General features: G+C 30.8%; 1 long non-coding RNA gene across 1 annotated transcript in view; it reads left to right on the plus strand.

Annotated features, from left to right (window-relative positions):
- Nucleotides 1–22,929, plus strand: part of LOC146872897 (uncharacterized) — a 25,222-nt gene extending 2,293 nt beyond the window's left edge. Inside the window, exons 2-3 of the long non-coding RNA XR_014982340.1 lie at nucleotides 22,328–22,395; nucleotides 22,801–22,929. This is a non-coding gene — a long non-coding RNA (uncharacterized LOC146872897). The remainder of the gene's footprint in view (nucleotides 1–22,327; nucleotides 22,396–22,800) is intronic.
- The last annotated feature ends 348 nt before the right edge of the window (nucleotides 22,930–23,277 follow it).

Consider the following 23,277-nt stretch of genomic DNA (forward strand, 5'->3'; position numbering starts at 1 on the left):
CATTTTTATTTTTCCTTCTTTTCGTTTTCTTTTCCTTTCTCCCTTTCTCTCTCTCTCTCTCTCTCTCTCTCTCTCTCTCTTTCTCTCTTTCTCTCTTTCTCTCTCTTTCGTTAAGAACGAGCAACTCGATTCTCAGGAGTAACGAGTTTTCTATGAATTTTCTGTCGTGGAATTAAATATAACTCGTTTCGATGTTCTGTGTGAGCTGGTCTATTGTACTTTTTGTATTGTGACGTTAGGTAGTTGGAGACGCGTTTGTCGAGGGTTTCCGGTTAAAAGGGAGAAGGAAAAGTCTCGGGAGAAAAGCAAAATTCGGAAATGTGTAGCATGGGCGTTGGTCGTTGAGATGTTCCCTTGGGTCTGCTCTAATTACATAATTAAAATAAAAAAAAAAAAAAGAAATAAAAAAAAATAAAATAATAAAAAATAATACAAGAAGTAATAATGAAATATATTATAGAATAATAACGTTAATTATGACGATGGAAATAATGATGGAAATAATAATATCTACTATTAGTAATAGTGTATATACGTACGTACGTGTATGTGTGTGTGTGTGTGTTTGTGTTAGAAAGATGAAGTGCGATAAAAAAGATCGATATATTATTAGTTTGGTCAATGAGTAATATAGAATTTTATATTTAAATAAATATTATACTACAATATAAAATAGTATTGTATTCTATTGCATTTATTAATGTAGCATTAACTTGATAAAAAACCAATGACGGAATTCACAGTATTTTATATATAAATAAACGACTAAAGTATAGTATACTATACAATAGGATTGAATTGGATTGCGTATACTAGTATAATGTACGAAATTTTTGATACAAATTGTCAATAATAAATTACTGAATACAATGTTATTTATTTAGATAGAAAATATGAAAAATTTCAACTTTACTTATTGAACAATCAAATAAACGAAATTAGAGATATAAAATCAGACAATAATATTTTTTACAAATTTTTAATAATAGTATATATATACATACTACTATTAAAAATTTGTATTTATTAAATATATTATTATATATTCCATTAAAGTTCCTTTTAATGCTTCTTTCTTTTTTTTGTTTTTAAACTTCTCTTATCTTTATCTATATATATAGATAATATATATATATATATATATATATATATATATATATATATATGTATGTATTCATTTTTCTCTGCTTCGTTGAGCCACAATTCGCATTCATAGCATCCAACATTAAAGCTCGACAGATCGATTCTTCGAAAAGAGCATACATATATATATGTACGAATGACACACACACATATATATATATATACGTGTATAATAATATACAAATAACATAAACGAGGATTTTTTTCCTAAAAGTAGACTTTCCATTTGGAAATAGTTTTAACTTGATTTTTCCACAATCGAATGATACGTCGACATTATTGTTGTTGTCGCTATCATGCTCGCTATTTTCTATTCATTCCCACTCACTCTCCATTTCTTATTTTATCTTTGTTTATTCTCTTGAACGACCATCAGATAATTTCGGTCAGTTAGCTATTCTTTGAGAAGAATACAATTAAATATTGTTTGTACTAAATTAAGGAATTAAAAGGAAAAAATTATATTATTTTAATTTGCACAACTTTTCTTAATATAAAGTTTCAGAATCTCTCTCTCTCTCTCTCTCTCTCTCTTTCTCTCTTTATATATTTCATTCGAAAGTAATCTTTAGTTAATGGAATGGCCTCGAAAAATGGAAGATATCTTGATATCTCATCGCAATCTAGTTGATGTATCCGTTCTTATCCATCTTATGTATAAAAATCGATTGCGATCTTATGTAGTATGGCCCTTGACATCGAGCGCGACAAATTTGAAGGGTTCTCATGGGACTAATAGAACATCTTGGGGGAAATAGATTGAGACGAACGTATCATTTCTTACCTTTCCTTCCCTTTTATTTTACTTTCGTCCGATCTACTTTATCTCTTCCTTATTTCGTTTTTTCTTTTTTTCTTTTCTTCTATCCTTGTCTAGCTCGATAAAACAAGAGGCGTTAAAAATCGAATCGGTAATAAGAAAAAATCTTTCGATAATTCTTCCCCCCCTGTCCAATCATATATACACGCATTTCCCCCTCCCGTCCTCCCTCCCCAAGTAAATATTCTATGATAGAGGTTAAAAATATGCATTTAAGAAATTCCCTAGTGCAAGGTCAATCGCATTCCTTCAGTTCTTTCTTATCTATCTTCTATTCTTCTATCTCCTGTTCCTCCTTCCTATCTTTCATATATATATCCCCTCACGTACATATACTCATCTTATCAGCTCTACACTCCTACTTTAGAGTTTTCGATGCGCCTGTAAATGATCGTTTAAGGAGTTCGAGACATTCTTTCTTTCATGCTTGGCAACTTCGAGGTAAGGGCATTCTTCATTTCTCAGAAAGAAAAATTTTTCATGGCATTCTTTCTAAACTAGATCTCGATAGTGGGATCTTACCTTTTACGGGACGGGAATTTTTTCAGATTCGATTCATGTATAAAAGAGAGAGAGAGAGAGAGAGAGAGAGAGAAAGAGAGAGAGAGAGAGAGAGAGAGAGAGAGAGGGAGAGGGAGAGAATAAGAGTAAGAGAGATGAAATATAAAGCGTTCGTTCGTAAAAAAAACGCAGCTATTAATCATTAAAGTTTTTACGGATAATCGAATGCCAATGCGGCATTCGTGAAACGATTTTTCTATCGGATAAAGAGTAAGAACTATTTCTCCATCTTTTATCTTTCCCCTTTCTCTTTTTATTTCTCTTTCTCTTTCTCTTTCATTACTTCATCCTTATTTCTATTCCTATAATACGTATAACACGTAACATCCTCCTTTAACTACGTCTCTTCTTCCTCAAATCATTCTCTTCATGAAACGTGTTCAAGGTATACGTACGTATATGTATATATATATATATATATACGTACGTATACATACAGATATGTACGTGTGTATGCAAATCCAACATCGTGTTACGTTCGGTATAACGGGACGATAACTCTGCTGTCTGGTAAATAAGCTGAATGTTCTACTTGTCCGTCGGAAATGCCGTATAGAATGGATTCCCATCTGGCTGGTTGTTAGCTACTATTTAGCTAGGTGGAAAAGATATGTATATATATATATATATATGTATATATATATATATATATGTATATATATATATATATATATTTGTCAATCCGCTTTTCGGAAAATTAGTTACCATTCGAACTAGAAAATCATTTCTCATCTTTGAAATCACGATCTTTCTCACCTATCACGATTTATCTTTCTATGATCGATAAATCTTATCGTCTACTCATATCCACTACGTTCTATTACGTTCTACAATTTTCCTTTGGAGAAATTGGCCAGTGATATCTACAATCTCTAGTTAGAAACGATCTATCCTATGGGAATATAATATTTGGTGATTTTATTTTTACCGATCGATTTATCGTCGTTATTAATTCTATCGTCGTTTCTCTTAATAATAAATTCAAATTATCATATAGTTCGTTATCTTTAATTATGTTACACAAGTAATAAAATTTTGTATTAAATTCGTATTATGTACACTCACACACACACACTCACTGAAAATATTTTATTTATTCTCATTCAATTTCTTTTATTAGTTCCCAATTTAAATTCATCCTTTTTATTCCTTTTTAAACTATTCATTTTAACTTATTTCACGTTTATTATTATCTAACACTGATTCGCTTTAATTGTTATCGTGATAAAGCACGTAATAAACCTGCCGACATATTATCTACATTTAAAACGTAATATCTTACAAATCTATGTTAAATTTTATTCATAAATTTTATTCAATAAAATATTTATCTCCCTCTTTCTCTCTCACTCTCTCTCTCTGTCTCACTTCCTTAAATAGAAGTAGGTAAATACTCGTTGTTATATATATAAGCCGTTTATTTTGAAAGTGACATAACTCCATTTATCTTCAAATCGAGATATTTAAGGGTTTGCGTTTCAATGAATTTAAAAATATACTTATAGGATACTAATGAGTTATACTACTTAAGTGTATCTAAGGGTTTTAAATTTATAGTTCCTATTAAAATAGTGGCAATTATTAAGTGAATAATATGCGTTTTCTTATCAAGAATGGAGTTAGGCTACTTTCAAAATTAATCATCAGATTCATTATAAAATTTGAAGATACCTAAGTCCATTCAACATAATTTAAGGTGCTTCAAATTGAAAAAAATAATACTCAATTTATTTTACATATCTCTAAAACACTTCGAAAACATAATTTATGCGATTCAAAACATTTTTTAACTACATAACGTACAAAACTACGAACATAAATTTATTACAAAACAATTTATTACTCATCTAAATTTTGTGTGTCAAAGGGATTTGAAGAAATCATGATGTTCCGGTGGTATATATCGTAATAGATCAATTATGTTCTTGAATTTTGCTGTTTTAATTTGTCTGATATTTTTATACAGTAGTGTCAATACAATATTTTCGAACTTTCTTGGTCTACACCGACGTGGTAATAAATTCAGGACATTAAAATTTTCATTTTCATTCATTGATGTCTTATAGAAAATTTTATATTATAAAGAAATATTTTTTATTTCTTTTTAATTCAAGGATTTTCATTTATTTGTATAATAATTTTTTCAATGATTCACGTACAAGTGTTTCATTGAAAAATAATTTCTTTTTTTGTTTTTACAAATTGAAATTATATATAAACGGAAAACGACGTTTAAATAATAAAGTCTTATTTATACGAATAACTTTATGGAAATTAAAAAAGAAAACAAAAAAAAGAAGAAACCTTCTGTTTCAATTATCACTCTTAAACGAATAATAAATGTTTCATCGATATATCGTTGCTCAAACGAAGCCACGAATTTTTCTGATAAATCTTCTAAAACGATACGTAAGGCTTTTCAATGAAATATTTATTCGATTTCAAATCAAACAAATATGTTTTTTTCCTCTCTTTTTTTTTACACTTGCCGGAGAACAAAAAGAAATTAATATGACATTTAAAACACAATATTATTTATAATAAAATCATTCTTATCAATTCAATCCTTATGATATGATTGCTTTATATATCTTATCGCGCAAGTGCGAATTGGAACATCTGTTCGTAAAGAATTCCTTAACATGAGACGAACGACGATTAAAATTTTTATAAGGTTATTTAAAGTCTTTCTACTAGAAATATAGAAGAACTTCTTTTGTACTACAAGAGATTGAGAAGGAGAGAGAAAGAATGATTAAATACATAGGGGGCAAAGCTAACCTAATACGGGGTGGGGCCCAGTTCCCCAGAGGATGGGACCAAATACCCCAAGTGGCGAGGCTAACCTGGTAGAGGGCGGGACCAAAAACACCAAGCGTCGCGGCTAACCTACTAGGGGACGGGGCCAAGTACCCCAGGGGGCGTGGCTAACCTGGTAGAGGGCGGGGCCAAGTAGCTCAATTGCGGGGCTAACCCACCAGGAGGCGGGGCTAACCTAGTAGGAGGCGGGGCCAAGTGCCCAGAGGGCGTGGCTAACCTAGTAGGAGCGGGGTCAAGCACCCCAGGAGGCGGGGCTAACCCACCAGAGGGCGTGGCTAACCTAGTAGGGGGCGGGGCCAAGTACCCCAGGAGGCGGGGCTAACACACCAGAGGGCGTTGCTAACCTAGTAGGGGCGGGGCCAAGTACCCCAGAGGGCGTGGCTAACCTAGTAGGGGGCGGGGCCAAGTACCCCAGGAGGCGAGGATAACCTAGCAGGAGGCGGGGCCAAGTACCCAGAGGGCGTGGCTAACCTACCGGTGGGCGTGGTCAAGTACTCCATGGGGCGTGGCTAACCTACCGGGGGCGGGGCCAAGTACCCCAGTGGGCGTAGCTAACCTAGTAGGGGCAGGGCTTTTCTAGTAAGCAGCGAGGCTAACCTAGTACGTGGCCGGGCCAAGTACCCCATGTGGAGGGGCTAAACTGGTGGGAGCGGGTCTAACCTAGTATGGGCGGATAACCTGGTAGAGGGTGGGCATAAACAATGTATCTGTATCTGTGTCTGTATGCATGGAGAGAATGTTGATAGTTTTTTACATTTTTTCGTGGAAGAATCCTCTTGGACTTTGTATTCGAATTCCCAAAGGACCTGTTTCTCTCTCTCTCTCTCTCTCCACAATTTTCTATGATAGTCATGTAGTCATATAGTCAATAGTCAGTATAGTTATTTGTAATCATTTTTATTCATTTATTGTCATTTATAGTCATTTATAGTCGTTCGTCCTCTGTATAGTCATTTATAATCAGTAGTCAACAACTTTCACTATATGAACAATTTTCTACTACCATGGGAATGGGAATCACCGCAATTAGACACAACACGGTTGTGATAATACCATTAACCCTTTGAATACTATGGGCGCACATATGCGCCCAGCGAAAGTTATCAATATAGATTATGGAAGCAAATACGCGCCTGGCAAAAATGTGCCCATAATTATGAAAGTGGTCTACAGGTAAATATTTAATACTGAATTTAACTTAAATTTCCATGCTCCTCAAAAAGACACACACCAAAAATGCGCTTTACTGAATGGAAAAATCAAAGCATGCAATAATGAGAAAGAGAAATTACATCTTAGAGAAAGTTATGATGTACATTTACAAAATGCCGAACGAGCTAGGAACTGTCTTGCAGAGGACCAGAAAAAAGCAAAAGAAAATTCCAGCGAATACTATGGAAAATTCAATGGAGGAGTTTCTTGAAAAATGAATCTTATAAAATGTTGTATAAAACTTCTTTAGATGATTCTAATTTCCACGTTTTGGATCTTTCACCTAAAAGAGGAAGTCCAAAAATATACGAAAATATTAAATTACTTCCATTATACACCATCCCTAGACTAGTAACGGAAGAAAAACATAAAGATATCATGTGTTTACTACCATACATCTCTCCAGTTTATCAGAAACATTTTAAGAATCATAAAAACTAGAAAAAATGATAAAAATGGATTACTTTTTAAAAATAATTAATAAATGTTCATGAATTATTTTATTAAAGTTATTGTTTCGACTAAAACTCATAGTTCTTTATTGCTTTAAGTCATTTATAGAACATACAATTAATTTTGAAAATGGTTTAAGTCAATTAGAGCTTTAAAAACAACATTTTCGTATGAAATTCATATAAAATTTCATATTTATAATAAATTTCCATTAATCAAGACTAAGAAAATTATAAATTAAAATGTCGCATAATATAAAAATATTTTTTAATTCGTTCAAACGCAATTCATTAAATATTTCGAAACAAGAAATATATTAGACCATTTTCATAATTATGGGCACATATGTTTCTGTGTAATCATTAAGTGCAAATTGCGATAATGATGTTTTCAATAAGAATTCATTGTTAACGATAATGGCAATTCGTTTTCGTCGACGTTATTGTTATTATAAAAAAGAAAAAAAAAAGAAAAAAGAAGGGAAAATGAAGAATAATTTTGCTGTTGTAATTTGTCTGATATTTTTATACAGTGGTGTCAATACAATATTTTCGAACTTTCTTGATCTATCCCGACGTGGTAATAAATTCAAGACTTTAAAATTTTCATTTTCATTCATTGATTTAAATACAAATGGAGTTAAGCCACTTTCAAAATAAACGTTTAAATTATTGAACTAACTCTGAAAACTTATGCGTCAAGAATTATCGTATTTGCCCATAATATAAGCAACCTGAAATGCTTTACTGATAAATAAAATAAAGTTGTACATGTAATTATAGCAACCGGAAAAAATTGATAAATGGAGTTAGGCCACTTTCAAAATAAACGGCTCATATATATATATATATATATATATATATATATGTGCAGAAGGGAAGAATATGTATCTTCAAGAGACACTAAAACGTATCGTCGTAGCAAATAGAAATTATCGTTTTCTCTTTGTGTACTCTATTCTAATGGGGAGGAATGGGATAAGAGATGTAGGAGAAGGATGAGAAAGAGATGGAATGATCGAGAAAGTGGTCGAGGGAAAGAGATAAAAGAAAGAAAACGATGATAGGAGATAGATTGTGATGATAGAGGATGAAAAAGACAATGGTGAAGACAACAAAAATTTCTTTGTCGCACGATCGACAATATCAGATGGATTTTCTCTTTCTAAAGGAAATGTCTTTTTTCTCGTGTAGCATGAATCATTAAAGAACAAAAGGGAACGCGACGATTCGTGACGACCCCTAACGAGAATTTCCGATGCTCCCTTACTACCAGTTTTCCGGCTATGACTTAAGTACTTACTCTCGTGGCTTTGTCTCTTCTTTTCTCTATTTTCCTTCATCTCTCTCTTTTTCTCTCTCTCTCTCTCTCTCTCTCTCTTTCCTCTGTCTCTCTTTTTCTCTCTTTATATCTTTATCCGTCTCTCCGTCTATCTTTTTACTTCTCTTTGAATTTACTGGTTCCTTTGTGTTAGAATGCGATAACAAGCGACAGTGGAAAGTGCTCAGGGTTAATTTTTTTTTCTTCTTACATTTTTATTTTCATTTGCCTTCTCCTTCCCTCTTCTCACCTTCCTTTTCTATTCTTATCTTTTCACCAACGATATCCATACGCGAGAAAGTAAAAACACAGTAATGTGCCTGAACGACGGGAGATCTTTTTCTTTCCTCCTTTTTTTACTTCTCTCTTTTCTTTTTTCTCTTTTTTTTTTTGTTCTTTTAGTTATAACGTCACTCAAATTCTTATATAGAATATTTTTATTTCTTTTTATAAATCTGTTAGAATGACAGATCGTTAAATTTCTTTTTTGCTTTTTCTAATTTCGTCAAAGAATTTGTTTCTTTGATTACTTTCTCTGTCTCTCTCTCTCTCTCTCTCTCTCTCTCTCTCTCTCTCTATCTCTCTCGTGTTTCATCTAATTTATTTATTTTATCTTCTGTATATCTTCGTCTTACTTACCTTCAAATAGAATTTACTGACCGTCATGAAAGCTTAGAAAGTATCCACATTCAAACGGAGTAACAATATTTTTGATCGTCGTCACGTTGTCGTGTCGCAGAAAGACGACAAAGTGGGGTTCTCGTACGATGTTTATTTTACCACACGAGACGAGATACGTTATTGAATAAATAAATGATATAGAGAAAAACGTATGCGTAACATGAGTGGCCGAAGAAAAAGAAAAGTCATGCATCAGGGTAATTTACGTGAGTAACAAACATGTTCTCGAGAAAAATGGGTTTTACTATTTTTATCGACGTTCTTCTGCGAGAGATTGAAAGAAAAAAAAAAAAATAATAAATAAATAAAAGTACAACTTTAAATCGAACGTTTCCGTACATATTTTTCTTCGGAAAGTTCCCTTCCGTATTTCTCTTTTCGTTTCTCTTCTATTTGCATCCCTTCCGAAGCAACCCCTACCACCCTGTCACACATCCACCCATTCAATCTCGCTTTAGTACTGTACTACTACCTCGTAAGAATCATGTTTTTTCGAGTTGCATTTGGTAGCGAGTAGGGAGGGATTGGGAGAACGGAAAAACAATAGTAATTTTTTCTTTTCTTTTCTTTTTTCTTCTTTTGGTTACATCGGTACGAACTTAAACACGCGAGACGTAAATAAATCTTTCGTTCGAGGGAGAAGTAGAGGGAGAGAAAGAAAAGAAAATGACGAAAGAAAGACAGAGAGAGAGAGAGAGAGAGAGAGAGAGAGAGCGGAGTCGAGCAAGTATGATTCATGATTCATTATAAACATGCGTGTCGAGCGTGTCCAACTCGTTGGAAAACGTACAAAGTATTATTCGTGAGGAGACGTTCGTTCGCAACTTACAAAACAGAAATTATTCCTGCGAAATGTTGTTTTTTTTTTTTTTATTTTGAAGAGATAAAAAAAAAAAGGATTACAGCTAAGTTTCAAGATAAATAGATCTTTTGTATAGGTAATAAAACTTGTACGTGGAGTAGGAAAAGAGGATGACGGTCTTTAATATTTATCTTTTTTTTTTTTTTGTTTTTTTTTTTCGTGTCATTATAAAGAAGAAAAGATAAAGAAAAAAAAAAAAAAAAAAAGAAATTATTTAAGAATTTCGCTTTTCATCTCAAAATATAATTCTTTATCTCTTATTGTTTTTTCGGTTCTTATTAATCGGCTTATACTTAGTTATCTCTAAGGGACTAAAAAAAGAAAAAAGAAAGAAAAAAAAAAAGAAGAAGAAAAAGAAGAAGAAGAAGGGTTCGATGTTATTAAAACGTAATAGAGTTTGTTTTGAAGAATCATATATAAGAGATGAGGAAGAAATTTTAGCGGGTCGTAATTTTTTAATGGAAACAACAGGGATACTTGTTTCTATGCGTTCTGTTAAGTTTCAAGTTGAACGCTTCATTATTTCTCGAGATGTTCAAGCCTGTGTCGGATTAGAAAAAGTGGTCTCGCGAAAAATAGCTCTTAAGTTTCAAGTTTATTCCTGTCTGTTCTGTTTCTTTTCATAAGCGATTTCAACTCCGTCAACTCCTCTCAAATTACAAAATGTACACAAGCAGTTCTAAAGAACATATTTCAAAGTTGTACACTTTGTTCCTTCGCACGGGCGCGAGCGCAACAAAATTTCATGAACAAAAATTTCGAAGAAATTTCGAAAAATTTATCTTATCTACGATCGATCTTGAAAATTTGTACATATCATAGACGCACGATATTTATTTATTTTTATAAATTCATATCTATCGTATATAAAAGTATGATTAATGTTAAACAATTATTGTCAACTTAATTCCAACGAATTTCATTGTAATTTTTTAAAATGGCTTTTTACTCGTCTCAAGTTCGTGCAGTTTTATCGTCATTGTCCTTAAGAAACCACGGAAGCTTCTTCCCCCCCACTTTTTTTTTTACGATTTACGAGCTTCTCATTTTATCTTTTTTTTTTTTATTTGCGTAACCACATTTTATCGCTCTCTTCTTTTTTTTTCTTTTTTTTTTTTTACCACGTTTCTTACATATTTATATTATACATTGTTTTTCTTCTTTTTTTTTTTTTTATTCATTCTTTTTACTTTCCTTTCTTTTTTTTTTTTGCTTTCTTTTTATTCCTTCGCACGAATCTCAACGACGTTACGACGTTAACTTCGAACGTACATAAAAAATACATCAACGAGATTTCTATGTAATGTTTTCAATAAAAAGAACTGTTCAGCCATTAATCGATATATATATATATATATATATTATATCATTCGTTTATCGTTTGATAGAAAAAGAAAAAAGGTGGTACAAATAAATGAATGAAATTAAATCAAGTGAAATAATATCTTCGATATATTTCGCGAAAAATGTCGTGATATTAAAGAGGAAAATAATTTTGGTTAATTGCGCTGTTAAACGATAAGATTTATTTTTTATTCGATGTAAAAACGAACGATATAATCGTGCGATATTTTTTATGCTTTATGTTAAGAAACGTATTGAAGAGAAAAGAAAAGAGTAAAAAGAAAGAGCGAAAGAAATAAGAGAAAAGAAAAAGAAGAACGATTTAGAAAGAACAGATGAGAATTATCATCCGTATTGTTGAACATATGAAAAGTCGTTCTCTCTTTCTCTCTCTCTCTCTCTCTCTCTCTCTCTCTCTCTATCTATTTATCTATCTCTCTCTCAGTCTCTTTTTCTTTCTCTTTCTCTTTTTTATTCTCATGGAAAATTGTAGGAAGTCGTTCGAGAAATAGAATATGTCGAAGAATTCAGTTGGAACGTTCCAATAAACTGAGATTCAAAATTCCTTCCCAGTACGGAGATATGAAAAAAAAAAGAAATAAAAAAAAAAGATAACAAGTTAAAAAGAGAGGAAAGGATGATACGGATAAGAAATTGTAACGATTACGATATGATGAGAAATATCTCGCTTCGAGAATGTTGCCTTCCTAAAATGAAATTCTCTTTCGTTTTGCCGGTTATGGTATAGAATCATAACGGAAGGGTCCATCGAGCGAGCTATTATCGTTTCACGTTCAACCGGCCCTCTAATGCATTAAGCTTTGACCATGACAACGGGCTTCGCGTGTGTAAGAAAAAGAAAGAGAGAGAGAGAGAGAGAGAGAGAGAGAGATAGATAGACACATCATGAGAAAATGTAGTTATTGCATTTAGGGCATTACTATAAATTAGAAAGATCTTAACATTTATTATATATATATATATATTTATTTATTTATTTATTTATTTATAGAGAGAAAGAGAGAGAGAGAGAGAGAGAGAGAGAGAGAGAGAAAGAAGATAGATCAAAAGTTCTTAAGTGATATTAAAAATCAATTACGTAATATTCTCCGAAACAATTTTCTTTTCATTCATTTCTTTCGGACCAAGTAATAATATTACTTAATCTTTTAATAATTTTACGATTTGAAGAGGATAATGAAGAAAATCAATAAAAATTAGCCTAAAACCTAAACGAAATAGAAATAATTGATTTTTTTTTTTTTGAGATCAATACCCGATAATTTATAATTCGTTATAACGAAAAATGATTATATGTTATGAGAAATACGGATAATTATAATTTGGAGAAATATACTATGAAAATTGTGTTTACTATGAGATACGATGTTGGAGGAATGAATAGAAATAAGGAAAAAAAAAAAAAAAAAAAAAAAGAAAAAAAAAAGAAAAAGAAGAAAAAGAAAAGAAATTGAAACGAATCAATCATAAGTAAGACACGTATAATGAATAGAAAATAAAAAGAATATTTTTAAAAGATAGAAAGTATAGGCGAAAGGAATATAATTCTTTGTTATATTTTCTTTCTCTCTCTCTCTCTCTCTCTCTCTATTTTTTTTTCTCTTTTTTGCGGAATATAGGACTCGTAGCAATCGCGTACTCGCAATTTTATTTCGAATAAAAATGCTCGACGTGGTACGTGTTCGTCCATTAATTTTTTGGACATACTTTGCGCATAATGCATCGTAATTTTTCCCTCACGAGCCAGTGCATCCTTTTATACGGAAAGATGGAAAACAGAGACGATGGAATAAATCCTTCGACGATGAAAGATCCCTTCTTTTCGTTATCTTTAAACGTTGTCTACATATATATAAGTAAGTACTTGCGTACTTGCAAATATACATACATAGATAAAAATCACACAAAGATAATCTCGAATATGGTGAACGTGTAAATACTACGTATTAAATGCATATGACAAAGAGAAAGAGAGAGAGAGAGAGAGAGAGAGAGTCATAGATAGGCAAATATAACTTCAAGCTCTGATCAAGTAGGAAAGATAAAGAATTATTCTTTAAATCAAGAAAATTTTCAACACTTTATTAATTAATATTAATCCTCCAATTTATTGATAGCGATATAATTGATGATAGTTCGATATTTGTAGAAGAATAAGTTACTTTCGTTACAATTCTTTCTTTCTTCTCTTTTGATTTTCTTTTTTTTTCGTTGCTTCACTTTTTTCTTTTCATTTCGTCTTCTTCACTACACTTTATATATGTCATTTTACTTTCTTTCTGTGTTTTTGTTCTTTTTTTCTTTCCCCCCTTTTTTTTTCCTTTTTTTCTTTTTTTCTCTATCTCTTCTTGTAGTAACCTCAGAGGACCAAGGAAGCCATCGTCATTTGTACATCAAAATTGAAGAGCTGCCAATGTGACATGTTGAAAGAAAGAAACGGGTCCAACGTGTATATATATATATATATATATATATATATATATATATATATGTACGTTTATACATATACACATACTCTTTGCTCTATTTCTCGTGTAACTAGAAAAGAGGCCGCAAGATAATTACTTAAGCTTTTTTTATCACGTAGAGAGAAGGAGAAAGGCATAGAGAGTGAGAGAGAGAGAGAGAGAGAGAGAGAGAGAGAGAGAGAGAGAGAGAAAGAAAGTGAAAGAGAGTGAGAGAATAGAAAAGTATTATACTTTAGTCACTATGGTAGTGGTAACAGTAGCAGTAGTAGTAGTAATAATATTAGTAGTAGTAGTAGTAGCGGTGCTAGTAACATTTTTAAAAGCATATAAAATCGGACTTCGTTTAGAGTGGACGTATAAAGAGTATTAAAACAAGAGGAAACTGTTAAAATCTGAAGATCGTATCGTTAAAAAGTTTGTTTTTCGTTTGTTTTTCTTCCTTTTTTAATGAATCTAATTAATAATTTACTTTTGATTATATGAAAAAAAAAAAAAAAAATGTTCATAACGTGAATGAGATCAGATTGGTATCAAATTTGTTTTGCTATTAATATATTATAAAATATTATTAATTTAATGCGTATAAAATATAAAATATGAAATATTTAAAAGGGATAAATAAAATAATAAAAATTAATATTGATTAATGAAGAAAAAACATTTAAATGTTTTATTAAAAAATAAAAAATAAAAAAAAAAAATATATATATATATATGTATGTATATTTGACGAGTTAGTTATTAATTAGTACTATTTAATTTATACATAAATAAGCACAAATTCGTATATTTATAAATGCAAATAGATTATGGAAATGTAAATGTAACATGCGTTTGTCCAAACTCAACCAGCGTAGAGATTATTTTGGCAAGCTTTTCCTAGCTCGTTTACTTTCCTTCCTTTACGTCGTCTACGGTCATTTAGCCGATTTGGCAGGGTAAACCGGACTTGGGAAAACTCAGATACTCCTATTTCCTAAACTATTTCTCAGCCATTCGTCATGCTCATCCTTGGCATCGTTTTAGCGACGTTTTACGGCGTTTTTCGTTTCTCATATCAGCGTTCAACGAAGTGAAAAGCAATAATACATTGATAAGAAATACATATATATATATATATATATATATATATATATTTCTTACATTTTTATAGTTTTTGAAATATCTTTTCATGCTTCTTAACCTTAGCTCTTTTTTTTTATCCCAACGTAAATCACTATCGTTTGATCTTTTACAATTTTAAATACTGTTATTAAATACACATACATTTGATTCGAAGTCTCAAGGAACACAAAATTTATTTTTGTAATTTCTTTTTCTTTGTCTTTTTTTTGTCTCCTTACAATAACGATATTATATAAAATGAAGAAAATTCGAGGTATTCATATACGACGAAATAATATTGTGTCTGTTAGTATAAAAATTCTATGTGCCATTGGTACGACGTAGAATTTTAATTGTTAGACATTTTCTACGTATTAATATTGCATATATTTTTTCTTGGATATGAATTAAAAAAAGAAAAAAAGAATACGTTCTTTCTTATCGACAAAATTAATCCTCGTATAATATCCCTTAAATTCGCAGCATCGTCTATGAAACATAGTATTTATCTGTGTGGAATGATGGAAACGTCGGAAAAATTGAAAATTCCATGATCGTTTGTCAATTTCATTGTTATCAATAAATAAATAAATAAATAAATAAATAAATAAATAAATAAATAAATTAACAAAATAATAATATTTCATTATTCGACAGGAATTGCAAAAAAATAATTCATTACCAAACATCCTGTTGGTTTGTTTGTTTAAATAAAAAAAATGAAAAGAGAAAAAGAATAAATAATACTTGGTGAAAAATTGAAAATATCACCCTTGACTTCTCTCCCCTTTGTATTCGGCGACGTAACGTATGTGGAAAAAAAAAAAGAGAAAAAGAAAAAAAATGTACAACAGTTTTCGAAACGTCTGCTTAACTCTGCAATACGCAATCGTCGAAACAATGGACGTGATGTCCGAGAATCGGTTACAACGCGACCGGCCGATACAGTGGGATTGGTCGAAGGACAAAGGGCTTATCGAGGCAACGATGAACGCGTTCGTACGGTCGATCAAACGCGTTTTGTAACCACCCCGTGGAAACACCCACGAATTGCGAACTCGACGCCATTGTTCCTAACGATTTAGTATGCGTTTGCTAACTGCATTCACGAATCATACCAATCGGCTCTACCTTATCTAAGATCATGGAAAAAGCATTTGACAATTCAATGCATTCGCGACATTAAAATCGGGTTATCGCTTTGATAATAAAATCCTTTATTATCACGCGTTATTATTCGCTTTATTATTCGTAAATCGTTAATGTGGGTTCTTTTATGCTCTTTTTTTTTTCTTTTTTTCTTGGACGAAAAGTAAAATTATGACGATACATATAAGAAAGAAATAATTCCTTTTTTTCTTCTGTTTTTCTTTTGTTCTTTTTTTTTAATCTCAATACTTCCACATTCTTTCACAAAGATAATTACTTTCTTTTCATTTTCTCAATCAACACATAAAATATTTTTATGTCTCTCTTTACGTATTTTTGTCACTTTAGATTCTTCTAATATAATAAAGATTCGACTAATTCATATTATCAAAAATAATACATATATATATATATATATATATATATATATATATATATATATATATAACAGCGATATCGTAACAATGACAAAATTTGATTGGAATTTATAGAATAATTCTCTCGTTAATATAAGAATAATTACGTCGAGTTAATTAAACTGATGAAGCAAATATATAAGTATGAAGTGTTACGATTCTCAACAATATCCCATTAGAAATGCATTGAAGATTATTCATAGATTATTGGAAGATAGAGGTGGAATAGTACAGTACCATATTAACCGATGTTATAGTCGAAGTTTACTCTCGTAAACGAAAACCCTCCTCGCCCAATCCTACAGGATCTCGCTTTCTAATGTCTGTCTAATGCAATGCAAGCTAGCTCGGTATTATGATGTTACAAGAGAACCGTATGTATGTGGATACACCTATAAGTGGGGGACCAGCTTTAGTGTCTGGAAGTAACGCTATGACGATCGACATTTATCGTTTGAACGGGAAATTGCAAGCTTTGAGGAATAACAGATAAATGGATAGATAGATAGATAGATAGATAGATAGATAGATAGATAGATAGATAGATAGATAGATAGAGAGAGAGAGAGAGAGAGAGAGAGAATATAAGCTTGTTAAGATAAATCTGAAAAGCAATATCGAAATGATATTGCATTTTCATTCAAAAATATATTTCTAAATTTTTCAAATATTTCCATGGGAGTCCGTTAAAAATAATTTTCATATAATTAATTCGAGCTGAATATGTCTAAAATAATTGATAATAGAAAGTTTCTCTTTCTCTTTTTTCCTTCTTTCTTTCTTTTTTTTTCTTTTTTTTTTTTTATAGATACATTCACATATCTTGATCATTTTCAAACTAATCCATATCATTTTAACGAATACATCGTTTTGACATATCCGTTTCATAGATTTTCTTACGATAGTAAATATTTATCAAATAATATATTAACATCCATTATGTGTGTCTGTATGCATGTGCAAGAATATTTATATAAGATATATGAACGTATAATAACAACAACAATAATAATAATAATAATAATAATAATAATAATAATAATAATAATAATAATAATAATAATAATAATAATAATAATAATAATAATAATAATAATAATTACTAATATCGTATTTGCGAGAAAAAACAATATATTCTATTTAATAAAATAATGTTTGTTTTCTTTTTTTTTCTTTTATACGTCTCGTAATCGTAATATCAATTTTTTACGTTTCTTTTTTCTTTCCTATTCTTTTTTCTTCCGATTTTTCCTTTTTTTTTTTTTACATTTTCTTTTCGATATCGAATCACGATAATCAACTACTCCGAAACGATTCTCTCCGCGAAGCGATAAGAAAGTTTACATTTCAGTGAGATATCATTAATTCTTGTCTTGATCGTATGCGAGGGCAATGAATATATGTATATCTATATATCTATATATATATATATATATATATATATATATATATATATATATATATATATATGTACTATAGTAGTAATAGATATTGGAAAGAAAAGAAAAACTGAGATGAGAATCAAACTACCTTTTCTAGATGAAACTCTTATTCGAAATATGTTTCAAATTATTTCGAGTGTTGGATTTCACTTGGCTAGAGATATAAACCAATATTAATTGCTATTGCGAGTTTCTGTGTAAATGAGCTTCTCTCTCTCTCCCTCTCTCTCTCTCTCTCTCTCTCTTTCTCTTTCTGTCTGTTTCTGTCTTTGTCTCTATCTATCTCTCTTTCATACAATTTCTCTCTCTCTCTTTCTGTTTCTCTATTTATTTGTATATCTGTCTGCCTTGTTAATATATATGTATGCATATATGTATGTATGTCTGTCTGTCTGTCGGTCTGTCTATCCGTCTGTCTGTCTGTCTGTCTGTCTGTCTGTCTGTCCATCTATGTCTAACGATGATTCTTGGGTACCGAAAGTTACGTCCCTGATCGCTATTTTCGTTATGTCCGCGAATTATTTATAGCCGTGGTAAGGAACGAACGAGCGAGCGAGCGAGCAAGCAAGCAAACGTCTCGCGTGTTCTATTCGTCCGCCATCATGAAAACTTTGCACCTTTGGATTCGTGCCGAAACTCTAATTCTCTTTAAGAGAGAGAGAGAGAGAGAGAGAGAGAGAGAGATAGATAGAAAGAGAGAGAGCAGGAAAGGGAGAGAATAACCAATGATGATTTTCCTTCTTAATCGTAGTAACTATGTCGGTGAAGCTATGTATTTATGTACATAAAATTACTTATATCCATTTTCCTTAGATATTTATTCGATGATATATAACAAATTGTATTATTTTTCATATATATATAGTTTATCTTTTTCTTTTTTTTTTTTCTTTTTTTCTTTTTTTTGACAAAAATTATATCATCATAACGATGACTAAAATTTAATCTTAGGATCAAAACTTTAGAATTAGAAAGGACGTTCGTTAAATGTCACATTAGAAAGAAAAAGAGAAAAGAAAAGGGAAGGAAAAAATAAATTATCGAAAGAAAACAATTTATATAGATTTATTAAAGGAATAAAAAAAGAAAAGACTTAGTCACGACAAATATAAATATTTTAAGAATATTTGAAATGTCCTCTCTCTCTATCTCTCTCTCTCTCTCTCTCTCTCTCTCTCTCTCTCTCTCTCTGTTTGAAATATGGAACTTCTATTGAAGTGTCACACCGCATATCTCAGGCGTAAGCAGTTATATTTCTTTTATTCATATCAAAGTCATAAAAGCAAATGGAATTTTCTGGTCGATTCGACGATTTTCATACAGAAAATATATATATATATATACATATATATACATTCTATATATTCATTTTCATATCATCTTACGTATAGAAACGAGTGGACAACTATGTTACTTTCATTTCTACGTATTGGTAAAAGCGATAGATAGATATAACATTATGGATTATGGTTTGACAAATGATCGAGAGAATTTGTTTATAGAAATCCATAGAGCTAGTTTCTGTGATCCCAGTGATCCTTACGTTCATATTTTTTCGTATTATACTTTCGATCACGTCAGATCCTCCATGGATGCAATTTTCTAGTTTCAAGAAATAGTCAATTTTTAAGACGTGCTAGTGAGAAAGATAGAAGAGAATATACGTATCTTTATTCGTTACGATAAACACCTTTTAGCTTTATCATAGTGAAATAGCTTCGATATAATGTTTAACTTCCTTCCTATCTACTATATGTGTAGAGAGTCATAATCGTTCCGATTCGCTCACGTAAGTACTATTTTCTCTCTCTCTCTCTCTCTCTCTCTCTCTCTCTTTGTGTTTCATTGTTGTTACCAAGTTCTCTCCTTGTAATGTTATCTCTCTCTCTCTCTCTCTCTTTCTCTGTCTCTTTCTCTCTCTCTTTCTTTGTCTTTCTCTCTTTCTATTCCTCTCTCTCTCTCTCTTTCTCTTTCTCTCTTTCTGTCTCTCTCTCTCTCTCTCTCTCTCTCTCTCTCTTTATCTCTCAGTTTCAAACGTTTCGACCATTTACCCTTCCATTCAGCCACTAGCAAAGAGCACCTATATGATATTCGTACTGATGTCACTCGGAAAGAACAACGATTAAGTGTAGACGAGTTATTCTTTAACGAATATCATGTTCCCTTGGTAATAATTAAATAAAATTTAAGATTTATCATTACGTTCCTACTTGAATTATACGGGACGGTAAGGTCATACTTAACTTTCATCTCTGATCACGTTTGATAATATTTCTTTAATGCATTTACTTCTACCATCTACGTTCGTTATCTTTTATTATCTCTTTCTCTCTCTCTCTCTCTCTCTCTCTCTTTCTCTCTTTCTCTCTTTCTCTCTATCTCGTGTCACGTTATCGTCTCTTTTTCTAATTTAATAATTTTACAAAAGACGAAGGTATATTATCTTCGGTTATTTTTTTTTCTCCCATTTTTTTCTTTTTTCTTTCTTTTTTTCCATTTTTTTTTCTTTTTTTTCTTTTTTTTTTTTTCCTTTTGGTATTGGCATATCGAAGATTTACATTCTGGAAAAGTGGAGGAATATAAATGATCGAGAAGCTTTCGTGCTTCGAAAGAGACATGAATTATGTTCCCCAATCATCGATCGGTATTTTTTTCTAATAGAAAATCAACTTGCGTAAGGGATATTCAGTTACACAAATTAATCGTTAATATTTGTCAAATATATATAAACGACACGACGATGTTAATCCTTAATTAAATATGCATGAAGGATATATATATATATATATATATATATATATATATATATATTCGAGGGATTTTAAATCAAACTATTTCGATAGTAAATGATTTTTTAAGTAAGTAAAATTTTTTATCGAAACGCGTTCGTCTTTTTTCAGATTATATAAAATATCTATTTACGTGGGCCATTGATCTCTTTAATAAACATTCGTAATCGATTTAAATTGAAATCGAACAAAATGAAAAAGAAAAAAAAAGAAAGAAAGAAAGAAAGAAAGAAAGTACAAAAATGGAAAGAATAGGAAAAAGAAAAGATTTTGAAAGATTCGAAAAGAATCGATCGTTCTAATAGTAAACGTAAATTCATATATGAGTGAAATTTATACATGAGTATTTAACGTAATAGAAATATTTCAATGGAGAATATGTTCGTGAATGTAAGTTGGACGTATATATAAGTATTATAATGTACGAGCATACGTGTATCTATGCATGTACGTATGTATGTATGTATGTGTGGTTGTGAATATGTGTGAGTAAATGTCTAAAGAGAAAGAGTGAAATAGAAAGATAATTTATACCTATGGAGATCTGGAAAATTTCGAACGAAGCCAGTTCTATACCCAACGGCCATTGTTCCTCTTTCACGGACCGAATGAAAATTCATTATCGTTTTTCACAGATTTTCGTACGGTCGATCTCGTTATTGGAAAATGTTATTCTATGCTCCATTGAATTTGTAAGATTGACATGTTCGAATATCTAGTTTCACATCTATCTTTCTCTCTCTCTCTCTCTCTCTCTCTCTCTCTCTTTTTCAATGACATTGTAATGCAGAATATGGTACGAGATAGAAGTCGAAAAGTATGTCGTAACAATGATTCTATACTTTTATTCTTTGAAATTGCAACAAAATTATCATCTCTATATGGGAAAAATTAAATCCGCTTTGTTTTTTTTATATTCAACTTGAAACGTACCACGAACGGGAAAACGAGTGCTTATTAGAAAAGAAAAGATCGTAGTTAGATCAACGATTGAAATATCCACAATGAATAACTTTATTATTCTTCTCAACATTGTAACTAACTTCGAGAGGGAGTATCTTTTTCTTTTAATTTTTCTTTTTTATTTTTTTAGACTTTTTTCTTTTTTCATTTTTCTCTCTTTCTTTTTCTTATATCTATAACAGTACAACGAGAAAGATATCGATTATTTGATCGGAGAATATATTCCGAGATATATTTGATTTTATTTTTAGTTATACTAACGAATCTTTTAAAACCCGGTATATCTATTTGTTTTCAACGTTTTGTTAATTAATGCATTAGAAAAAAAAAAAAAAAAAGAAAATTGAAAAGACAGAAGAAGAAAAAGAAGATTCATTTTTTTTTTTTATTTTTGGTATTCATTTATTTACCTTTGTTTTATTTCATTTTTTTTTTCTTTTTTTTTTCCTTTGTAGTATTAACTCAGATAACGGGGGATGCGGTATTGTCTCGTACACTTGTTTCAGTTGATAAACAACGTAGCAGACAAAGAAGATAAAAAGAGAAAGAGAGAACGAAGGAAAGTAAAGTTAACGAACAAATATTGTCTCTATGTTTACCCTTGTTTCTCATAAAGTAATCGACTCAGTGGACACCGGTCCCTCGAGTTACTCCATATAGTTTGTTAGGGCAAAAAAAATAACAAAAATAACAAAAAGACTGATTTGATATGTAAATATCATTGTTTATTCGTACTCTAGTATTTTTTCTATTTAATAGAAAGAAGAGGATCATACGGATACGACGAAAGATCAACAAATGAAAATTCTATACGTCGAGCCAAAACTGTAAGTTTTTCTTCTTATATCTTCCTATTTCTATTTTTCATTTTTTCTCTTTCTTTCCTTTTCTTTTTTAATTACTTCTTCTTCTTTTTGTTTCACCTCGTCATTATTTCAATAAAATTATTAAATCGTAATATAATATTAAAGGAAACGTCATGTTTTTAATTCCTTCTTTTTTTCTTTTATTCTCTGGTAAAAATTTTTTTTTGCATCTCTTTGATGAGTATCAATAAAAAAAAAAAAAAAAAAAAAAAGAAAAGAAAAGAAAAGAAAAGAAAAGGAAAGGAAAAGGAAAAGAAAGTTCAAAAGATATCGGTATCAAATGAATATCATACCCATTTATTAATTTAAATATCATTGCCGGATGATCTTAATCCAATGGAGATCTACATTTTCCTTCTGGTAAAGATCATCTTTGAATACGAAGAAACTCTTACTAGTAGTCTGTAGAACGAGCTCGAACGAAAGTTTGGGAAATCCGTGTAAATATAGAAGGATGTAAAACGGCACTTGGATTCTCTGGCACTCGTAGTGTCGTCTTACCAGAGAAAGAGAGAAAGACAGAAAGACAGAGAGAGAGAGAGAGAGAGAGAGAGAGAGAGAGAGAGAGAGAGAGAGAGATAGTAAGAGAGAAATAGTTGGTACAATTGATTTTGAAAGTCATACTAAGCCTGAATGGTACTTTCACTTCGATCACAGTTAAATTATCAATTTGATATTAATTGTACGAAGAAAATTAAACAGAATCCCCCGATCGTAAAACTAACAATAAGTTGTAATAAACGATTGAATTTGACTATAATAGATGAAATAGAATTGTGAATACATTTGTAATATATAATATTATACCTAATAAACGTTGGTAAGTTCAGAATGTGTAATTCA

Source organism: Vespa mandarinia, chromosome 7 (assembly GCF_050613455.1).
Source record: "Vespa mandarinia isolate Hongniang chromosome 7, ASM5061345v1, whole genome shotgun sequence".
Taxonomy (NCBI): domain Eukaryota; kingdom Metazoa; phylum Arthropoda; class Insecta; order Hymenoptera; family Vespidae; genus Vespa; species Vespa mandarinia.